The following is a 23,067-nucleotide window of genomic DNA, read 5'->3' on the forward strand; positions in this document are numbered from 1 at the left end:
GTCAGGTGTGGTCACGCGCTTAAGTCTGAGCCAACGGGAAGTGAACAGATGGATGTGTGCAATTCCCAGGCTGTATCTCCCTTTATCCCCAGGGCAGGGAGCATACACAGGATGGTGACCCAGCTTCCACCCTGTGTACAAGATAATATGGTCCATCTAGAACAATACGACAGAAGAGACCTGGGTCCCCGGATGACCTCATGAAGCACAATCCACTCCCTGACAGTGTCAGCACAGAGCTGAGCTTCTACCTAAGCCACTTCATTTTGAAAAAAAAAATTTTTTTTTTTTTTGCTTTTCCAGGCTAGGTTATATTATAATGTGTTGAAGCTCAGTTGAAGTTCAACAGTTTTTTAAGTACGTCTCATGCCTCACATTTCAGTCGATGATGGACTCATGCAGGGGTGGTCCTGTGCATGTGGGACCACCATGCAGGTTTAAGTACACTCATATCCGCGTGATGACGAGATTGCTCAGTGTAGCCTTTCCCAGCTTGTCTCCCTGTCATTAGGGATACGTAACTGTACAAACATCCTCCCTTATCCGTGGTTTCACTTTCCATGATGTCAACTGAGCTCTGAGAATACAGTACACTGTACACAAATATATTTTGAGAAAGAAAGGGAGAGACTGTATTCATAAAGCTTTTATTATAATATATTTATTACAGTATATTATTACAATTGATCTGCTTTATGATTATTGTTAATTTCTCATTGTACCTTATTTACCATAAGTGTGTATGTATTGGAAAACATTAGGATACATATAGGGTTTGGTACTATCCATGGATTCAGGCAGCCACCAGGGGTGTTAGAATGTAGCCTGGGGAGGCTCTGTCAGAAGGGATGGGATGGGGGCGGGTGGAAAGGGAGAGGAGGGGGTACCTGTGTCTGCTGTCTCCTTGCTGAACTCCCATCCCTGCAGTGGCCCGCTCCCCGCTCCCTGGACTAGCGCTAGGTGGCCACGCCCAGCTCTCCCACCTTGCTCCCTCAGTCCTTGGAGCAGGGATGATTTCCCGTGGTTGCTGTGCTGGGCTGCCTCACCGTCCCTTGTTCCCTTAACCCTGGGCACACTTTCCCAAGTGGCCTCTCCCTTTAGAGCATCTTTCTTTAAGTAATCCAGGGGAATCCTGGCAGCTTCGCCACCACCTACTCAAGAAGTTGCCCCAAAGCGCTGACCTCTCAGCCAGCCTGGTCACCACCAGTGCTGGTCGTCAGGGGTGCCACGGAAACTTCTGAAACTGGCCCCCGGGGCCAACGATGCCCTGCTGCTGTGGAAGCACAGGCTTCTTGGAGAAGGGCACAAGGCAGCCGCCTGACGCAGGGCGGGTACTGGGCAACGTGACAGTGGCTTGCTGGCGTTTTGCACACAGAGATGCCGAGCCATCCAACAATATGAGGAAAGTCCGCGGCATGAGGAAGGTCTGATTTGTCTGTTTCCAGTACTGGTATCAGTAGGTACACTGGCATGCTGGAGAGCAGGGTCAGTAGAAATTGAGGTTCAGCAGAGCCATGCTGCGTCTGAAGGGCCTGGAAAGAGCTCTCCCCAGTCTCCTGTGGTGCTGCTGGCCTTCCTTGGCGTCCCTCAGCTTGCAGCTGGGTCATTGCCATCTCTGCCGCCGCCGCTGTGTCTTCCTCCTGCGTGCCTGTGTCTCCTACGGTGTTTCTCCTGTGTGTCTCTCCTCCCCTCTTCTTCTCAGGTCATTAGTCATAGCGGATTAAGGATATGGCCTGCTCCAGAGTGGCCTCATATTAACTCATTGCACCTGCCAATGCCCTAGTTCCACAGAAGGTCACGCGCACAGGTACCAGGGGTTAGCACTGCTACACTTACACATATACGTACTCTATAAATACATACATGGGGGACACAGTTCTACTCCACAACAGTTCTTACTCCATTTAGAGGAGGTAAAGACCTCAAGGACAGCAGACCATCTCTAAACAAGGAGATCAAGGACCACCCTAACACCAGCTGTTGTTTGAAAGCCTTATGTGTTAACTTATGAGACAAGACAGCATGGTTTGTCTGTAGCAGGGAGTTTTAGCCTTGCTCTAGAGAGTTTGTATATGGTTAGACTTGGGAGTTTATATATGGTTAGGTTCCAGTGTCACTAATTTAGAAAATGTATTTAGTAGTAGTCTTAAGATTTTATGGAAATTTCACTGAATACATATTTTTAAAAAGTGGTTTTCCATCTGTGCATTTTTTTTGAGATTTACATAGATTTATTAAAGTCACAGACCTCCAGCCAGAGTGACATGGATGGGGGCTTCTAAGAGAGGAAAAAACCCAAAGGGGCTGGTGATAGTGGGGTTTTCAAGTACAATTTTGAAGGAAAAAAATGAACTTGACAATCAGATTGGCATTCAGTTACCAGGTGGGGACAAAACCCCTCCAAAGGCCTGATGTACAATTCTGCATCCTGTCTGGCCTGGGAAGGGTGGGGAGGTGACTGGTTTTCTCAATAAGCTGTGAGCTCAGGAAGAGAGAGCTCCCTTGCTATCCTCCTGGTAAATTTGGAAATTCCAAAGGAAGGAGGGCGGCCTGTTTGTTCTTGCTAACGATAAGGATTTGGGGAAGTAAGCAAATGTTTTACACCCCAAATTCCACTGGGATCCCCTGACTACCTGTTAACCCACCTGACTCCTCACTTTCCCACCTCCTGAAGATTGAAACCTGACTTCTGTTAGGGGGAGCTGGGCGATGGTCGCTCTGGCTGCTTCATGCTGAATAAGGGGCGCCCGTGGAAAGGGGTTCTAGCAGGAGGTGCCTTCCAATAGGAGGTGGCTTCTCCAGGGGGACGCAGTGCCAGCTTGCGGAAACTGCTTCCATCTGAGGTTTCACGTGCATGGCCAGCTAGAATTTTACTTTTTTAAGTCTGGAGAAAACGAATCTAACGAGCAGTTTAAACTCACAGGATCTAAAATCACAGGATCTAAAACTGAGGACGGAGTCATTATTAGAGGCCCTAAGAAAGGAGTCTAAACCATGAGCAAGTTTTTTTTTTTTTTTTTCATTGAGAGGCAAATAGAAATGGACAGAAAGTGCTTGAGAATAATCAGGTGGGTTTTAAAGCCTTGCCAGTTATGAGGCTCAGGCCTATCTATTTATTTTATTTGAAAGGCAGAGTTACAGAGAGGCAGAGAGAGAGAGGAGAGAGAAAAGTCTTCCGTCCGTTGGTTCACTCCCCAGGTGGCCTCAATGGCCGGAGCTGCGCCAATATGAAACCAGGAGCCAGGAAATTCTTGCAGGTCTCCCACATGGGTGCAGGGCCCCAAGGACTTGGGCCATCTTTCGCTGCTTTCCCAGACCATAGCAGAGAGGTGGACTGGAAGTGGAGCAGCCGGGACTTGAACTGGTGTCCATATGTGATGCTGGCACTGCAGGTGGCTTCACCTGCTATGCCACAGTGCTGGCCCCTGAATACATTTTAATGATAAGTTTAAGTATGTTTGAAGCAGAAATTGCCCTGGGAGTTTATTTGTAAAACATTTTTGTCTTTGGGCCAGCGCCGTGGCTTACTTGGCTAATCCTCTGCTGGCGGTACCGGCATCCCATATGGGTGCTGGGTTCTAGTTCCGGCTGCTCCTCTTCCAGTCCAGCTCTCTGCTGTGGCCCGGGAGGGCAGTGGAGGATGGCCCAAGTGCTTGGGCCCCTGCACCCACATGGGAGACCAGGAGGAAGCACCTGGCTCCTGGCTTTGGATTGGTGCAGTGCCGGCCGTAGTGGCCATTTGGGGAGTGAACCAACAGAAGGAAGACCTTTCTCTCTGTCTCTCTCTTTCACTGTCTAACTCTGCCTGTCAAATAAATAAATAAAAAAAACTTTTTTTTGTCTTTAGTTACATAAGTAGTTCATATTAATGTAGGAAAGTAAAAAATAAAAACAATTTCACCTGTAATTCCAAAACCCAGGGTTGATCATGGTTAACATTTTGGTATATATACCAAATATATATATATATATTTATATATATATACCAAATATATATATATTTATATACTACCAGGTTCTTTGGTGTGTATAATTAAATTTAAATTTGTGGGGGCCAGTGTTGTGGTACAGTGGGCATAACGCCAACATCCCATGTCAAAGTGGTGGTTCAAGTCCTGGCTATTCTACTTCCAATCCGGCTTCCTGATCATGTGCCTGGGAAGGTGGTAAATGATGACCCAAGTACTTGGTTCTCTCTGCCAACCACGTGAGAGACCCAGATGGAGTTCTTGGCTCCTGGCTTCCACCTGGCCGAGCTCTGACTTGCAGCCATTTGAGGAGTGAAACAGTGCATGGAAGATCTCTCTTTCCCCCTCTCTCTTTCTGTCACTCTGCCTTTCAAATCAATAAATAAATCTTTAAAAAAGATACTTAAAAAAAGTAATGTAGACTTACAGTCAAATTTTTATTAACAGGACCATATTATACACATAAATTTGTATCCTGTTTCTCAGCTCAACCTTCCCTAACAATCTAGGACAGACATTGTTCATTCCTACTGGCTACCTAGTGGGGTGTGTGTGTGTGTGTGTGTGTGTGAGACAGATTTCTTAACCTGTCCTATATAGCTGGGCATTTGTAGATCATGTCATATTTCCTGGTATCATAAACTGAGCTTATACAAGTATCTTAGTAGCTAGATGTTTGTGTACATTTTTTTTATCTTTTTTTCCTAAGATAAATTTCAGCCCTGACCACTGGTTAAAAAAAAAATTACAAAAACTGCACAATCAGTGAAGTGTGGTGAAATTCTGACCTCTGAGTCTGCCGTCGAAGATTCCATATCAGTTTTTACCTCGAGTGCAGGGCTCCCCACTTCCTCACGGGCAGACGGTAGTTAGCAATACTCGCATCGACTCGGCTTCATCCTCAGTCAGTTGTCAGTTGCTGGGGGGACAGCGTTTATATATAAAAATGTATTCAAGGGGGAGAGAGGCAGAGAGTGAGAAGCAGACAGTCTGCTGAGTCTGCTGGCTCACTCCCCACATGCCAGCAGCAGCCAGGACTGGGCCAGGCTGAAGCCAGGAGACGGGAATTTAACCAAGACTTCCCGCTCAGGTAGCAGGAACCCGACTATTTGAGCCATCAGTGCTTCCTCCCAGCATCTGTGTTAGCAGGAAGATACATTTTGTTTGCTTTTTGCTATGTGTTTACTTTGGCTGAACAACAGTGTCATCTAGCTCATGGAATGATTATTTTTAAAATAAGTAAAATCATAGGAATTGTAGTTTAGCAATTATAATTAAATATTGGACTTATTTTCTCAAATGTGAGGGTGAGGGGGTGTTGAGTATAAAAATTTCTGCATTTTTATTTATTTATTTTTATTTTTTGACAGGCAGAGTGGACAGTGAGAGAGAGAGACAGAGAGACAGGTCTTCCTTTGCCGTAGGTTCACCCTCCAATGGCCACTGCGGCTGGCGTGCTGCGGCCGGCACACCGCACTGATCTGATGGCAGGAGCCAGGTACTTCTCCTGGTCTCCCATGGGATACAGGGCCCAAGCACTTGGGCCATCCTCCACTGCACTCCCGGGCCACAGCAGAGAGCTGGCCTGGAAGAGGGGCAACCGGGACAGAATCCGGCGCCCTGACCGGGACTAGAACCCGGTGTGCCGGTGCCGCAAGGCGGAGGATTAGCCTAGTGAGCCGCGGCGTCGGCCCAATTTCTGCATTTTTAGAAACGATTTTATTTGGGGCCAGCGCTGTGGTGCAGTGGGTTAAAGCCCTAGCTGCAGTGCTGGCATCCCGTATGGGCGCTGCTTCAAATCCTGGCTGCTCCTCTTCTGATCCAGCTCTCTGCTGTGGCCTGGGAAAGTAGTAGAAGATGGCCCAAGTCCTTGGGCCCCTGTACCCATGTGGGAGACCTGGAAGAAGCTCCGGGCTCCTGGCTTCAGATCAGTGCAGCTCCAGCCGTTGCAGCCATCTGGGGAGTGAACCAGCAGATGGAAGATCTCTCTCTCTCTCTCTCTCTCTCTCTCTCTGTCTGTCTCTACCTCTCTCTGTAACGCTGTCTTTCAAATAAATAAAATAAATCTTTAAAAATATTTTATTTATTATTTATTTTAGAGGTAGAGTTACAAACAGTGAGAGGGAGAGACAGAGAGAAAGGTCTTCCATCCGTTGGTTCACTCCCCAAATGGCTGCAACAGCCAGAGTTGTGCCAGTCTGAAGCCAGGAGCCTGGAGCTTGTTCTGGATGCAGGGGCCCAAGCACTTGGGCCATCTTCTACTGCTTTCCCAGGCCATAGCAGAGAGCTGGATTGGAAGTGGAGCAGCCAGAACTTGAACCAGTGTCATATTTCCCGGCATCATAAACTGCAGGTGGACTATTAACCAACTGTGCCACAGCGCCAGCCTCAATTTTAAAGATTTGTTTTATTTATTTGAAAGACAGAGTTATAGAGAGAGGTAGAGACAGAGAGAGAGAGAGAGAGAGAGAGAGAGATCTTCCATCTGCTGGTTCACTCCCCAGATGGCTCCAACGGCTGGAGCTGCGCTGATCTGAAGCCAGGAGCCAGGAGCCTCCTCCTCCAGGTCTCCCACATGGGTGCAGGGGCCCAAGGACTTGGGCCATCTTCTACTGCTTTCCCAGGCCACAGCAGAGAGCTGGATCGGAATATGGGACTAGAACCTGCGCCCATATGGGATGCTGGTGCTTCAGGCCAGGGCTTTAACCCACTGTGCCACAGCGCCAGCCCCTCAATTTCTGCCTTTTAAGAGCTGAGAAATATGCTAGTCTGGCCCTTCACCCTGTTCAGGGTCATTGTTCTCTTTCTTTCTTTCTTTCTTTCTTTCTTTCTTTCTTTCTTTCTTTCTTTCTTTCTTTCTTTCTTTCTTTCTTTCTTTCTTTCTCTCTCTCTCTCTCTCTTTCTTTCTTTCTTTCTTTTTCTTTCTCTCTTTCTTTCTCCTCTTTCTTCTCTTTCTCTCTCTTTCTTTCCCTTCCTTCCTTCCTTCCTTCCTTCCTTCCTTCCTTCCTTCCTTCCTTCCTTCCTTCCTTCCTCCTTCCTTCCTCCCTCCCTCCCTCCCTCTCTCTCTCTCTCTCTCTCTCTCTCTCTTTCTCTCTTTCTTTCTTTCAACAGGCAGAGTGGACAGAGAGAGAGACAGAGAGAAAGGTCTTCCTTTTCCGTTGGTTCACCCCTCAATGGCCGCTGTGGCCAGCGCACTGCGCTAATCCGAAGCCAGGAGCCAGGTGCCTTCTCCTGGTCTCCCATGGGGTGCAGGGCCATCCTCCACTGCACTCCTGGGCCACAGCAGAGAGCTGGCCTGGAAGAGGGGCAACCGGGACAGAATCCGGCGCCCCGACCAGGACTAGAACCAGGGGTGCCGGCGTCGCAGGCAGAGGATTAGCCAAGTGAGCCATAGTGCCGACCTCATTGCTATTTTCTGATAGAACATTGGAGTTTGGGTGTGTGGATGCCATGCGACTTCAGGGAAGGAACAGATGACCTCTGTCTGTTCATGGGTGGACAGCCTCCAGTGTGACCTCTTGTACCTGGAACCAGGTGTCAGCTTACCTGTGTGACCCGTTAGCTGCATGCAGTGAAGTGGTAAAACTTAAAATGATGGAACCCTTATACCCAAACATATCACCGTTAACCTAGTTGTACGATTCTTTTTCTTTTTTTAATTTCTGGATAAAAATGACACAGGGTGGGGTGGAGTAGGGAGTTTCCTCTGATTTGCTGTGTTCACCCAGGTCTGCACAGACATTCTTCTTAGCTATAGATATTTCAAATGTTCTAGTAAAAGTAACACACTAAGGATGGCTCTTGAACATACCCAAGAGGACATAGGAGTAGAAGTGAAGTAGAAGTGAGTCTCACTTTTCTTCCTATTTCCTGCTCTATTAAAACAAAAACACAGAGTTGTTTTATGTCAGGTGTATTATTCGATTTCTTCCATCTGAATTCTGTAATCAAAATGTTTAGTTTTCAAGGAACGCTATGGAAACAGGAATGGGTTTAAAATTATGATCATTTTTTTTCTTTTTAATTTCAGAGAGACACAGAAAGACAGAGCTTCCACCTGCTGGTTCATTCCTCAAATGCCCAAAACGACCAGGGCTGGATCAGGCTGGAGCTGAAAGCCAGGTGCACAATCCAGGTCTCCCACATGGGTGGCAGGAACCCAGTCACTTGACCTGCTGCCTCCCAGACAGAAAGGTAGAATCAGGAGCCAGAACTGGGTATCCCGCTTAGGCACTCTGACACGGGACACTGGGGTCCCCTCTGGCATCTTCACTGCTAGGCCAATGCCCGCTGCAGGAAAGTTTTAAGTAACTAGCAATGCAACCCATTATACACACTCATTACCTAAAATACCATCTAGATAATTGCCTGCGCCTACGGATAAGCTCCCTGAACGAGGTGTTCTAAGACGCAGTCTCATAATGTGATCCCAGGACAGCAGTATCTCAGGGCTTTTCAGCAAAGCAAGTTCCAGGGCCCTGCCCAAGGCCTCCTGAGTCAGAGGCTGTGGGAGGAGCCCCACAATTTGCATATTTAGCAAAACCCACTCACTGGGTGGTAGTTCTGACACAGGCTCTGGGATGACACAAAATGAGGTTCCTGGCTTCTGTCTCAGGTAAGCTTAAAATAAGCAGTGCTATAAATATCTATTTCCACACCCCTTGGCTTGATGACATTGTTTCATTAGCATTTATCACCGATCATTTTCACCACCAAAGAAACCATGTCTTCTCTTTGGTTGGGATCCTTGTTATTCAGGTCAGTGACTGAATTGTTAGTAATAAAATCAAGCTGAACTCATTTATTTTTATTTATTTATTTGAGAGGCACTGAGACAGAGAGAGACAGAAAGAGGTGCCATCAACCGGTTCACTCCCCAAATGCCACTGCTGGGCTTGGGCTAGACTGAAGCTAAGGAACTGGGAACTCAATTCAGGGCTCCCACGTGGTGGCCCACTGCTGCCTCGCAGGGTGAGCGTTAGCAGAAAGCTGAAACTGGGAGCGGAGCTCTCAGGAATGAATGGGGTGTGGGCATCTGAAGTGGCCTCTTCACCACCACCCTAAGCTGAGATAGCTTTATGTCCACATTACTCCACCAAAGGATAAACTGGTATTTGGCTTTGTTTTTGGTTCTAGAATGAGGTGACACTGTGCAGAAGAGGTTGCGTTTATAGATAGAAACATGGAAGAGAGCAGAAGCGATCAAAAAACAGACTGATGGTTTATTTTTGTTTTGTTTGTTTATTTTTGAAATTCTTTGTTCTTGGATTGATTGTTTAAAGTTACTTTCCTTGGAAGGTGCAGTCAAGAGACAGAACCAGGGCCAGCGCTGTGGTGTAGCAGGTAAAGCCGTCGCCTGCAGTGCCGGCATCCCACATGGGTGCTGGTTCAAGTCCAGGCTGCCCCACTTACAATCCAGCTCTCTGCTACGGCCTGGGAAAGCAGTAGAAGGTGGCCCAAGGCCTTGGGCCCCTGCACCCACATGAGAGACCCTGAAGAAGCTCCTGGCTCCTGGCTTCGAATTGGTGCAGCTCCGACCATTGCAGCTGATTGGAGAGTGAAACAGCGGATGGAAGACCTCTCTCTCTCTCCCTCTCTCTCTCTGCTTCTACTTTTCTCTCTGAGTAACTCTTTCAAATAAATAAACCAATCTTGGAAAAAAAAAAAAAAGAGAGAGAGAGAGACAGAACCACAGGGAGTAGCTGCTTGGCTACCACCAGGTTACTCACCTCACTTTTTCTGTAGATGGATTAAGGCAGAAGGCACTTTATTATCCTGCTGATTGAAACTGGCCAGTGTGGGAAATTTGGGTATTATCTAATTCTGGTTTCCCCTAAAGTCAGATAAACAGCTTAGCTTCTGTATGGAGAGGTGGAACTGTAGCATAAGGGACTCCATCTTCATATTTTAGTGGGGTCTGTGGGGGCCCAGTGCAGGTGCATAGTTCAAACCATGGCCTCTTGCGATTGTTATTTTTATTTTTTATTTTATTTTATTTTTTTATCTTTTATTTAATGAATATAGCGATTGTTATTTGACAATTACCATCAGTCATGTGTACTGAAAGACTAGTTAAGCACGTGACAAAGATGGCTGTGAAATGTTGCCTCTCTTTTCCCAGCTGTGCAGTTAAGGAGCGAATGCTGAGAGAACACCTGGAAAATTCTGTCTCAAAGTGGGTGGGAGAGGAGCAATCCCTCCTGCCAGTGGTACCTTCTGTGTACTCGGCACTGGAGTTGCACCCCTGGGGCTGCACACGCAGCCTGGGGTCTACAGCTAGGTCACCGACCCCTTGGGGCCACTGGAAATGGAGGCCCCCGGCCTCAGAATCTGCATTTTACAACTCCCACCCCATAACCCCTCCACCATGATTTGTGTCTACATTAAAGTTGGAGGAACTCTACTTTAGACAAAGCTTGATAAGTATTTGTTGAAAATGCTAAATTTCCCACCATTTTTATGCAGTGAGCACCTGCCAGCTGTCAGAAGAAGCTCAGTATTAGCCACAGCAGCAATTATTAAATGTTTTCGATAAGTATGGTATTATAGTAGGCACTTTCAAAAAAAGTGTAGTAGGCACTTTTGAGAAAAAAAAGAGGAACACTCTTCTTTCCCAAATAAACTCGTTTAAATTACAGTAGCATCTGGCCTCATGCTCATAAACAGAAGGCAGATTTCGTAAAGGCTCAAGACAAAAAGCCTCACCAATTTTTTTAAAGATTTATTTATTTATTTGAAAGTCAGAGTTACACAGAGAGGCAGAGAGAGAGAGAGAGAGAGAGAGAGAGAGAGAGAGAGGTCTTCTATCCGCTGGTTCACTCCCCAGTTGGCTACAACGGCTGGAGCTGGGCCGATCTGACGCCAGGAGCCAGAAGCTTCTTCTGGGTCTCCCACACGAGTGCAGGGGCTCAAGGACTTGGGCCATCTTCTACTGCTTTCCCAGGCCTTAGCAGAGAGCTGGATCAGAAGTGGAGCAGCCGGGACTCAAACCAGTGCCCATATGGGATGCCAGCACTGCAAGTGGCAGCTTTACCGGCTACACTAAAGCGCCAGCACCACCAAATTTTTTGTTAAGGGAAATCTACAATTTAGGAATGAGAGGCAAGGGAGATCTTTGAAGGTGCAGGAAAGAGAGAATGTGGTGTCTTAGGAGAGGTGGGACTCAATCCCAGGGCTCTTCAGACCAGAAAATCCCCCGGGATTGAGTGGTATTGGAGAAGACGAGTAGGGAAGTGGGGACTGAGGGAAGTCTTCAGCGGCAGAGAGAGCCAGGGGTGAGATCATTTAGCCAGAAAAAGGAAGCAGGACATCGTGATCAATTCAACAGGCTCCACCAGAGATGGGGCTGGGGGCGGGGTGGAGCAGTGTCCCAGCGCGTGTGTTTACAACATTCCCATCAGTGAGAACATGCCCTAACCCCTTTGGCTTGCCAATCAGCCTGGTGTCTCTAACAGGTTCTTCATTTCGGTGCTGATTTTTGTTTCCTGACATAGCTTCTAGAACCTAAGTGATAAACCCTCAGTACCTTGTCGGTGAGTTAAAGGCCTCTGTGCTCCTGACTCGAGAACAGAATTTACTGACAGCGAGGACGTAAAATTCTCTGGCCTCGTAAACAATTTTCTGTTGATAATGCTTCTCTTAACCCACGGGAGTTCAGAGCCAGTTTTGGAGCAATCATCATTTCAGATCAAGGTTCACAAACACTATGTGGTGGGGAAGTTTGCCCTCCCTCCACAGCCACCCCTTCCTGCCCTCTTTTGGGATGATGATGAATGCTATGAGAGCCACCAGTCTCCCAGGCATTGGCTACACAGCGCTGTAGGAGACTTCAGATGGGCAGGAGTGGGTTAAGGGTTGTCTCAAGACTGGTTTTGTTACTAGCAAGAAAAAATGGATTAGGAACTATGGCATTAAAAAAGCCAATAGCTAAATGAAGTGAGATTGTGAAAAAAAATCAGTTAACCCAGAAGAAGGCAGGAAAAGAAGAAAAGAGTAGCAACAACAAAACTGAAAGACAAGCAGAGAACAAAACATGCTAGAGATAAAACCATACAGATAATTACACCAAATGGAATCGGAATATACCTCCAAAGAAAAGGCAGGATATTTAGAGTGGATGAAAATGCAAGGCCTAATGATATGCTGTTTGTAAGAGAGGCATTTTAAACATAAAAACACACGTAAACTGGAAAAAAGAAAAACAATGAGAAAAGACAGCATGCAAAAGAGGCAGCAGAGGTAGCTGTGTTAGTATCAGATAAAAGGCACTTGATGTATGCCAGCAAGTGTTACCAGAGATGGAGAGGGGGCATTTTACAATAAAAAAGGGTACATTTATCAGGAAGTCATAACAACCGTAAATGTGTATGAGCCTAATAACAGAGCTCCACAATCCATAAAGCAAGAATTAACAGATGCGTTAGGAAGCAGGCCACAGGTGTGACTTTCTCAGGGGGCTCCCGTTGGTGTTTAACCAGCTCTCCACATCCAACCCAGCTCTGGACATCCTGTACTGAACTGGCCATAAATGAAGAGAAGAGCCCTTCCTCCCTGTGTGAGCAGATGCACTGATTAATTTCAGTGGTGTAGGAGGGAGCTTAACCTATTATGAGTCAGAGGTTCTGAGTTCCAGTTCTTAACTTCGGCACTTAACTCATGACCTGGAAGAAGTCATAAACTTTTTTGAGTTTTCTTTTCCTTAAATGCCAGTAGGTCATTTTATTTATTTATTTTTATTTTTAAAAAAGATTTATTTGTCTGAAAGGCAGAGAGAGGAAGAGAGAGACAGAGAGGTCTTCCATCCACTGGTTCACTCCTCAAATAGCTGCAATGGCCTGAGCTGGGCTGATCTGAAGCCAGGAGCCAGGAGCTTCTTCCAGGTCTCCCATGTGAGTGCCTGGAACCAAGGGCTTAGGCCATCTTCTATTGCTTTCCCAAGCACATTAGCAGGGAGCTGGATCAGAAGTGGAGCAGCTGGGACTTGAACCAGTGCCCTTACGGGATGCTGGGGCCACAGTGGAGGCTTAACTTACTTTGCTTATTACCAGCTCTAGTAGGTGATTTTAAAAACCATCAGATGACATTGAACACAATTTCCAGCTCCGAGAGTCTGATACTCACCCTACTCTTGGTTTTGAATAATTAAAACACTTTGCATAAGCTCCTGGGGGTAGGGAGGGTACTATGCTGAAAATACCAGTTTTCCTCCTCTCTGTTACCATAATCAACATGGCTTCCATGACTCCTAGACGTGTAGAGATGTCTCCCAACCAGCGAGCAATCATTCGATTCTGTGGCAGAGCCCACCAGTTGGGTGTCCTCTCACGTGGACTTTCTACCTGGAGGCAGTGTCAGATCCCACGGAGGAGGGCTCATTCCCCAAGACTCCCAGTTAGGACGCCAGTCGCAAGTCCAGAGAGCTTTGCCTGTGCCTCTGGCCGATGTTCCATGACCTCGTCACCGGGCTCTTATTTTGCTGGAGTGGCTCACAGAACCCAAGGAGACACTATACTTACATTTACCACTTGATTAGAAAGGGCACTGTTGAGGAGACAAACAGCCGAGCAAGGAAACACAGGCGAGGGCTGGCAAGGTGCACTGCGGAGACTTGGGGTGTGCCACTCTCCCGGGAGGTGAGCAGGTTCCTGTTTGCCTTCCTGCAAGCTTCCACCTGTTCTGCTGTATCAGAGCTTCCAGAACCCGTGCATGTTTGCCTCTATGGAGGCTTTGTTACCTCTGCCTGACTGCCCATCTGTCCAGATTGTTCTCGGCCCCTGTGTGTGGCATTTCTTCATGCAGGGTTTAGAGCAGACCGCTCAGGAATAGGGAGGGGCTTATCTACTAGCAGACAAGGTGGGTCAGAGGCAGGCGGGGAAGATGGGAGTGTCTGTGACCCATGGTGGAGAAGGGAAATTTTGTTTCTGTGGTTTGTCTTTGGGAAGGAGTTATGAGGCAGGAACCATAGATGAAAATCAAAACATATATATAGGGGCCAGCGCTGTGGTGTAGCGGATAAAGCCACTGCCTGAAGTACTGGCATCCCAATGTGGGCACTGTTTAGAGTTCCATTGCTCCACTTCCGATCCAGCTCTCTGCTATGGCCTGGGAAAGCAGTGGAGGATGGCCCAAGTCCTTGGGCCCCTGCCCCGGCGTGGGAGATCCAGAGGAAGCTCCCAGCTCCTGGCTTCAGATCGGCACAGCTCCAGCTGTTGCGGCCAATTGGGGAGTGACCCAGCAGATGGAAGACTCTCTCTGCCTCTGCTTCTCTCTCTGTATAACTTTGGCTTTCAAATAAATAATCTTAAAAAAACCCCACCAAAAACATATATATATATATAATAATCACAAAAGGTATAAAGTATACATTTTTGAGTAAAATATCTGAAGAACCTATTATCTGCAAATGCTTTGACCCTGTCAATTAACTTCACGGCCCTGGATCCTGCAAAGTGAGGCTGCAGGAGGGGATCCTTTTTGCTGTTGTATTTGGAGGGCTCCGCCTTTCCGGCCCCCTCTCTGGCGGTCACCATGGCTGCCTTGTGGGGAGCGCTCGTCTGGCCCAGCGCTACTCTTGTGTCCCTGTCCCAACAGAGTGGGAGAGCTGTAACAGCATCAGATGATCTTCTTGGGGGTTTGGGCTTCGTAGGTGACTGAAAGTGGCCTGCACTGTTCCCTGGAGTGACCATGGGGCACTACCTCGGGGGAAGGCGAGGATGTTTGTGCCTCTCCTCTCCCTCCCCACCTTTTTTTTTTTTAAAGATTTAAAGAGGTCTTCCATCCACTGGTTCACTCCGAAGTTGCCTGCAATGGCCAGAGCTCTGCCCAGTCTTCCACACCTGTGCAGGGGCCAAGGACTTGGGCCATCTTCTACTGCTTTCCCAGGCCATAGCAGAGAGCTGGATCAGAAGTGGAGCAGTTGGGACTAGAACTGGTGCCCGTATGGGATGCCAGCACTGCAGGTGGTGGGTTTATCCGCTACCCCACAGCACCAGCCCCAAGAGCCTGCATCTAGTGCTGAGCTTCTCACTGGCAGGGCCCGAGGCAGTGCAGGGCATCACAGGCTAAGGATGGGAAGCAAGCACGTTAGCGTGATTCTTCTGCTCTCTTGACCTCATGACTTCATAGGATTCAACCCTGGCGACTCCACCCAGCTGGCTCATCTAACCCTCATCACCCTCCAGAGGCCTCACCAGTTAGATGGAGTTCCTACCCTCCTAATACTTCACATTTCAACACACGACTCTAGGAGGACTCACCCGACCCATACCCACATCCAGCTCCCATCCTCACAATGCACCTGCAATAGTGCCAAAGTCTTAACTCATTGCAGCATTAATTTAAGAGTCCGACATGCAAAATCTTTATTTATTTATTTTTTTTGACAGGCAGAGTGGACAGTGAGAGAGAGACACAGAGAAAAAGGTCTTCCTTTGCCGTGGTTCACCCTCCAATGGCCACCGTGGCCGGAGCGCTGCCGCCGGCGCATCGCGCTGATCCGATGGCAGGAGCCAGGTGCTTATCCTGGTCTCCCATGGGGTGCAGGGCCCAAGTACTTGGGCCATCCTCCACTGCACTCCCGTGCCACAGCAGAGAGCTGGCCTGGAAGAGGGGCAACCGGGACAGAATCCGGTGCCCCGACTGGGACTAGAACCCGGTGTGCTGGCGCTGCAAGGCGGAGGATTAGCCTAGTGAGCCGTGGCGCCGGCCACCGACGTGCAAAATCTTATCTGAGATTCAAGGCATACACCTTCCAATTGTGAGCCTATGCAACTCAACCAAGTTATGTATTTCCAGCACACACTGGTAAAATAGGCATGGGCAATATGTTCCCATTCCAGAAGGAACTAGACGGGTATGAAGGGGGAATCAGCCCAGAGCAGACATTAAATCCTAAAGCTCCAACTCCAGCCACCCTGTGCACATTGCAAGAAGGGGGGTGGCCACCCAAGGCCTTGGCCAACGTTGTGTCCAGAGCTTGGCTGGTCGCAGGCCACCTGGTTCCTCTCTCTGGCTGGCTTTGCATGCTGCTTGCAGGAGAAGCACGCTGCACGTTGCCGTACCTTTCTGGTGTCATTGCTCCGGTCCCACTCTGTTGGCTCCACGAGGCACTGCCCCATCAGGGACTCTCCACGGGGCTGCTGACCCTGTGGCAAACTTCTGCCTCCCAGGCCTTCCTTTGAGATCCTGGTGGACATCCCCTTGTGCTCATAGCTCTTGCATTCTGCAGGCTTGCAAAATGAGCACTGCGTGGGTGCCCCCGAGGTCTGCAGCTCACATGGAGCTTGAGTCACGGCTGCAGCTGCTGAGCACTACACCAAAAACAAGCAGCAGAACCTCGAGGTGGCCTTGGGTTTCGAGCCCAGGGAGGGAACCCGAGTGACCCCCGGAACTGTCATGACACTGGCAGCCTTGACGGTTTCTCCCTCCGTCCATCCCTCCCTCCCTCTCTTTCTCTTCCTTCCTTCCTTTTTCCTCCTCCTCTTCCTCCTACCCTCCTCCTCTCCTCCTCCTCCTCCTTCTTCATTTAGGATTTATTTATTTATTTGAAAGGCAGAGTCACAGAGAGAGAGGGAGACAGCGATCCTCCATCAGCTGGCTCACTCCCCAAATGGCCTCAACAGCTGGGGCTGGGCCCGACTGAAGCCAGGACCTGGAACTCCATTCGGGTCTCCCACATGGGTGGCAGGTACCCAAGTACTTGTGTTATCTGCTGCTACTTTCCCAGGAAGGGAGCTAGATCGGAAGTGGAGCAGCCGGAACTACAACTGGTGCTCATATGGGATGCCAGCATTGCAGGTAGCAGCTTAACCTGTTGCACCAGGATGCTGGCCCCTCAAAGCGGTTTCTGTAGCTCACAGCTTTGGTGCAAGGCTGAGGACCCACATCTGGTGAGGGCCTTCTTGCTGACAGATCTAGGGAGGCACGGAGCACCACATGGCATGTGTGTTTCCACTGAGCTCTCTCTCTCTCATACCCATAGTCAGTCATGGAGCCCCCGTCCTGATGACCTTATCTAATCCAAATCGCTTCCCAAGGCCCCACCTCTAAACTCCATCACTGGGTTAAGTCTATCTTTTTTTTTTTTTTTTTTTGACAGGCGGAGTGGACAGTGAGAGAGAGAGACAGAGAGAAAGATCTTCCTTTGCCGTTGGTTCACCCTCCAATGGCCGCCGTGGCCAGCGTGCTGCGACAGGTGCACCATGCTGATCCGATGGCAGGAGCCAGGTGCTTCTCCTGGTTTCCCATGGGGTGCAGGGCCCAAGCACTTGGGCCATCCTCCACTACACTCCCGGGCCACAGCAGAGAGCTGGCCTGGAAGAGGGGCAACCGGGACAAAATCTGGCGCCCCGACCGGGACTAGAACCCGGTGTGCTGGCGCTACAAGGCGGAGGATTAGCCTAGTGAGCTGCGGCAATGAACAGCCCAAGTCTATCCTTTTAATACCTCGAAGTGTAGATCAAATGTCAACACATGAACCTTAGGGGAAGACACTCAAGCTCTATCCGAACCCCAGCACTCCCAAGATCAGACGCTTTGTTGTGGAGAGGTCTTTGGTTTGCTGGTTCGCTTTAGGCAAGGTGATGTGGACCGGGTCTCAGACGGGAGCCCCCAGGGAGTGCTGGGGTGATCTTTGATGTCAATGGCTAGGTTGCAACACAGATGTTATTGACATTTTAAAGAGGTGTGTACTCTCTTCCTAACCTCAACTGAGAAAAACAAGATACTGGTTTATTTCCAAACGTGTTGAGTGTTCCAGAACATGTTTGTGGGTACAGGATCAGCTTGATTCAATATTGACTTTCAAAAATGTGAAAGTTTATTTTCACTTAGAAGAAAGGAGGGAAAGGTGAGATGGAAAAACTCACTGCTGAACTTAGAATTTTCTGTTTGGAAGATAAAGAAAAAAATGTTTTTCAAACTTTCTGATTTTCTGAGACTCTATATTGCGATTTTTTTTTCTTTTTTGAACCAGCCTAAGATGATTTCCAAGACTGAATTCGTTGATTTGCTTTAAGAAATAATCTTAACCAGATTTTATTTTCTTAAAAGCAATTTAGGAAAATTTTTCAATGAGAGATTACACTGACATCGGTTATATAAATGACCCAAATATCCTCAACTTCGCCAACCCTTGTTCCATCATTTTCTTAAATTGCAAAGTGACCAAATCCAGATTTTTTTAAAGATTTATTTTATTTATTTGAAAGGCAAAGATACACAGCGAGAGAAAGGGACAGAGAGAGAGAGAGAGAGAGAGATCTTCCATTTGCTGGTTCACTCCCCAAATGGCCACAATGGGTCAGGCCGAAGCCGGGAGCCGGGAGATTCTTCCGGATCTCCCCTGTGGGTACAGGGGCCCAGATACTTGGTCCCTCTTCCGCTGCTTTCCCAGGCACATTAGCGGGGAGCTGACTTGGAAGTAGAGCAGCTATGACTCGAACTAGCACCCTATGGGATACTTAGCGACGGCTTCACCTACTACCTCACCATGCCAACCCCAAATCCAGATCTTTCATGAATGAGGGAGGTGCAGCCTTTCACCAGGGCCCCTTCCCCAGATGCTTCTGCCCACTCCCAAGGAAGGTGCACCTGTCCCAGGGCCCTTTCTGGCCAGCCTCGTCACCTCCAGAGACCGCCAACCAAGTCCACTCAGAGCACATGGCTGCCCCTTCCTCCAATCTGCCAAACCCAGCACTCAGGCTTTAAGGGGTAAAACAAAGCAAAAACTGAGGGAGAGGAACTGCAGCACAGGTGGGCCTCTGTCCTTTCTCCTTCCTGAGTCCATACCCTCAGCTGGCCTCCTCCCCCTCTTCATAGGACATCGTCAGCAGTAGCTGCCTTCTCACACAGAGCAGCTCACCCCCTTGGCGCCTCAGTTTCTCCATTCCAGAGGGGAATTAAAAAAAATTATTTATTTGAAACTCAGAGTTACACACAGAGAGAAGGAGAGGCAGAGAGAGGCAGAGAGAGAGAGAGAGAGAGAGAGAGAGAGAGAGAGAGGTTTTCCATCTGCTGGTTCACTCCCCAATTGGCTGCAATGGCCGGAGCTGCACTGATCCAAAGCCAGGCGCCAGGAGCTTTTTTCAGGTCTCCCACATGGGTGCAGGGGCCCAAGGGCTTGGGCCATCTTCCACTGCTTTCCCAGGCCATAGCAGAGAGCTGGATCAGAAGAGGAGCAGCATCCCATATGGGATGCCAGCACTGCAGGTGGTGGCTTTACCTGCTAGGCTACAGCGCTGGTCTCAGAGAGGAATTTGAGTTTTATGGTTGAATAACCCAGAGACCCATGGAAGGTCCTCCCCCCGCCCCTCCCCACCGAAAGGCAGGCTGGTCCCAGTGGTGAGTTGTGCTTTAACCACAGTCTAAACCAGAAAATGATGGCCACTGTGAACTAGCAGCTTACTCAGGTATATTCACAAAACATTGTGGTCCAGGAGCAGCACCTGTCGCAGGCAAACCTGATCTGTAGGGGCTCTGCTCTGGTTACGGGGCATTGGATGATACAAGAGCCCATCCTGCTCCGCCTGGTCCTGGCTGTGACAAGGACCCTTGCTGACGCCCTGGAAGCCAGGAGCAGCCCTTCCCTCGTCCACTGCCGGCCAGGCTTAGCTGTGTCACTTCTGACAGCCACAATCAGTTCTTGTCAGTTTTTACAGCCAAGCTTTCATTAGATCTGCCCCATCTGCATTTCCCGCCTTCCCGTGGGTTGCTCCTTCTCTCTTTAATCATCATTTCAGAGAGGAACCCTGGGTGATCACTTCCCAGGGGTTTCCATATCTGGAATGTCTTTATTTTTTTGTCATCACTTATGTGAGCACTTGGTTGGGTACAGCATTATGGTTTTATAGCTATTTTCCCTCAAAACTTTGGATATGTGACTTTATCATCTTTTTGGGAACCCAGTCATTGTTGCTCCTTTGTGATAATCTACTTTTCTTTTCTCTGGCAGCTTTTTTTTTTTTTTTTTTTTTTTGACAGGCAGAGTGGACAGTGAGAGAGAGAGAGACAGAGAAAGCGCTGATCCGATGGCAGGAGCCAGGTCCTTCTCCTGGTCTCCCATGGGGTGCAGGGCCCAAGCACTTGGGCCATCCTCCACTGCACTCCCAGGCCACAGCAGAGAGCTGGCCTGGAAGAGGGGCAACCGGGACAGAATCCGGTGCCCCAACCGGGACTAGAACCCAGTGTGCTGGCGCCACAAGGTGGAGGATTAGCCTAGTGAGCCACGGCGCCGGCCTCTCTGGCAGCTTTAAAAAGATCTCTCTCTCTCGATCTCTCTCTCGATCTCTCTCTCTCCCTCTTTCCCTCCCTCCCTCCCATTTTAGGTCTAGAGCAAAGTTGCAGAGGTGTGGTCTGTGTCCCTGGCGTCATTGTCTTACTTTACCATAGGACACTCACCAGAACTACAGAACCCATGTTGGCACCACTGGTCCTCCCATGGAAGGAATGCCCATCACATGGAGTCTCTGTGCCTCCCAAGCCATCTCTGCCGGGCCAGCTGCTCCAGCGTTCCTTGGCAGATTTCAGGAGGGCTGGTCAGGTGTGTTCTGGAACGTCCCTTAGCCGGGTGTGTGTGATGTTTCTTTCATGATTAGACTGGGGTGACGGGTTGTGGGAGAAATGCCGCAGAGGTCAAGTGCCCTTCTCACCCCATCAAGTGACCCGATACCCGTGTGACCCGTTCCTGCAGAAGCAACCAGCATGGGAAAATGTCAAGTATTTTCCATCTGAATAAACTCTAGCTTTATTACTTCCTGTGGATGTGGGATATTTTCTTCTTAATTCTACTTCCTCCCATGCTTTTCAAGGAGGGTGTATTTTTTTAAAAAAGATTTTATTTATGTATTTGAGAGGTAGAGTTAGAGAGAGAGAGAGAGAGAGAGGCCTTCCATGAGAGAGAGAAAGAGAGAGAAAGGTCTTCCATCCTCTGGTTCACTCCCCAGACAGCTGCAATGGCTGGAGCTGAGCCAATCTGAAGCCAGGAGCCAGGAGCTTCCTCTGGGTCTCCCACGTGGATGCACAGGCCCAAGGACTTGGGCCATCTTCCACTGCTTTCCCAGGCCGTAGCAGAGCTGGATCGGAAGTGGAGCATATGGGATGCTGGCGCAACAGGCAGAGGCTTAGCCGACTGTGCCACAGCACCAGCCCCAAGAAGGGCACATTTTCAAGCTTGGCAAAAGTTTAAAGACAAAAGAGGAAGTGCCTATTTACACCAAAGTGTTTACACGTTTTTTACCTGGCTAAATAGAGTTGAAAAAAAAATCCACAAGTATATTCAAGAAAAGTTTAAATAAACCCACATATTAACCTTAGGCTAAGTAATGCCATCATATTCTTACACAAAATGCCCTCTGAGAATCCTGCCGCAGACAGAAGCTTAGGTAGATTATGGTTTCCACCTGGCCTGATGTTTATTTTGTCCGTCTGCATTCTGAGAATCAATACACTCATATTTAGTTACAGGATAAGGATTGTCATATTAATTATGGAAAAGATAAATACAAGGCTGGTGTTGAGCTGCTCACGGCGATGCCGGCATTCCATATCAGAGCACCAGTTCAAGTCCCAGCTGCTCCACTTCTCATCCAGCTCCCTGCTAATGTGCCTGGCAAAGCAGTGGGAGATGGCCCAAGTGCCTGGGTCCCTACCACTCCACGTGAGAAACCTGGATGGAGTTCTTGGCTCCTGACTTTGACCTGGCCCAGCCCTAGCCGTTTCAGAAGTCTGGAGAGTGAACCAGAGGATGGAAGATCTTTCTCTGTCTCTCCATCTCTCTGTCTCTCTACCTATCAAATAACTAAATCTTAAAATAAACGATAAATAACAATTACTTAAAAGATTTTAACTTTACTTCTGTCTTCATTAGTGATGATGATGGAAGATGGATTTTATTCCAGTTGTAAAACTTCTTAATACATTTTCCTCCATTTGTGTTTTGGGGTCAAAAATCAGTGAGACCAAAAGTCAGACAAATGAGTGAAAAGGAGTGCGGAGTTGTGATCAGCCACACTCGGCAGAACCCTGTATTCTTCTGCATCATTTACACATAACAAACTGTGCAGGTGGAAATTCATTTGCGGTTGGGAATCGCAATTGCACAATTTCGCATGTTTCCTCTGGGTTTGTCAGGATTGACAAGTCGAGGAGGGTGGGTATTTGGCACAGGTGTTAGGACACTGCTTGAGGCATCTTCGTCCCATCTTGGAGTACCTGGGTTCCAGTCCTGACTCCACCTCCAATTCTAACTTCCTCCTGACGCACATCCTGGGAGGCAGAGGGTGATGGGTTGAGTATTAGAGTCCCTGCCACCCATGTGGGGGACCCGGATTGAGTTACGAGCTCCTATCTTCAACCTGGCCCAGTCCAGGCTGTTATGGGTATCTGGGGGTGTAACCAGGGATGAGAGCTCTCTCTCATATAAATATTTTTAAATATTTATTTATTTGAAAGCAAGAGTTACACACAGAGAGGAGAGGCAGAGAGAGAGAGAGAGGTCTTCTATCCGATGGTTCACTCCCCAGATGGCCACAACAGACGGAGCTGCGCCGATCTGAAGCCAGGAGCCAGGAGCTTCTTCCAGGTCTCCCACACGGGTGCAGGGGCCCAAGCACTTGGGCCATCTTCCACTGTTTTCCCAGGCCATAGCAGAGAGCTGGATGGGAAGAGGAGCAGCTGGGACTTGAACTGGCGCCCATATGGGATGCGGCACTGCAGGTGGTGGCTTTATCTGCTACGCCACAGCGCCGGCCCCTCCTGTTCTTCTTGAAAGTGTAACAGACCACATTCCAGTTTCTACTTCCCAAGGCAAGCCCAAGTGGAAGCACTTGCAGATTTTAAGTTACGATGGCTTTTGTACAGAAAAGCCACAATTTGGGTTTGTTGTCAGGAAGGGATCCCAAACACGGCCAGCTCCAACATCCACTCCCGGTCCTGGCCTTGATGCTGCTGGCGGAGATGCGGTCTCTGCCTGGGTAGAGAGAGAGGAGGTCACAGTGTGGCGGAAACATGACAGAGCCGAGTCCGCTGGTCAGGACTGCTGTCCTGAGCTGTGGGACCCTGGAGAGTCCCTGTTCCGTTCTGGTCCCCCGGGGGATTTGGATAT

General features: G+C 48.7%; 1 long non-coding RNA gene across 13 annotated transcripts in view; it reads left to right on the forward strand.

Moving 5' to 3' along the window:
- Nucleotides 1–23,067, forward strand: part of LOC149125296 (uncharacterized) — a 108,541-nt gene that overhangs the window by 11,115 nt on the left and 74,359 nt on the right. For 4 of the 13 annotated variants that reach the window (XR_016236950.1, XR_016236948.1, XR_016236949.1 and 1 more), the window contains exon 2: nucleotides 7,999–8,090. The exons of 7 other annotated variants lie outside the window; for them this stretch is intronic. This is a non-coding gene — a long non-coding RNA (uncharacterized LOC149125296). Of the gene's footprint in view, nucleotides 1–7,998; nucleotides 8,091–17,064; nucleotides 17,193–20,354; nucleotides 20,716–23,067 lie in introns of those variants that run through there. 2 more of the 13 variants (XR_016236952.1, XR_016236961.1) reach the window with 2 other exon arrangements.

This window comes from Oryctolagus cuniculus, chromosome 7 (assembly GCF_051225735.1).
Source record: "Oryctolagus cuniculus isolate XC-2025 breed Fujian yellow rabbit chromosome 7, ASM5122573v1, whole genome shotgun sequence".
Taxonomy (NCBI): Eukaryota; Metazoa; Chordata; class Mammalia; order Lagomorpha; family Leporidae; genus Oryctolagus; species Oryctolagus cuniculus.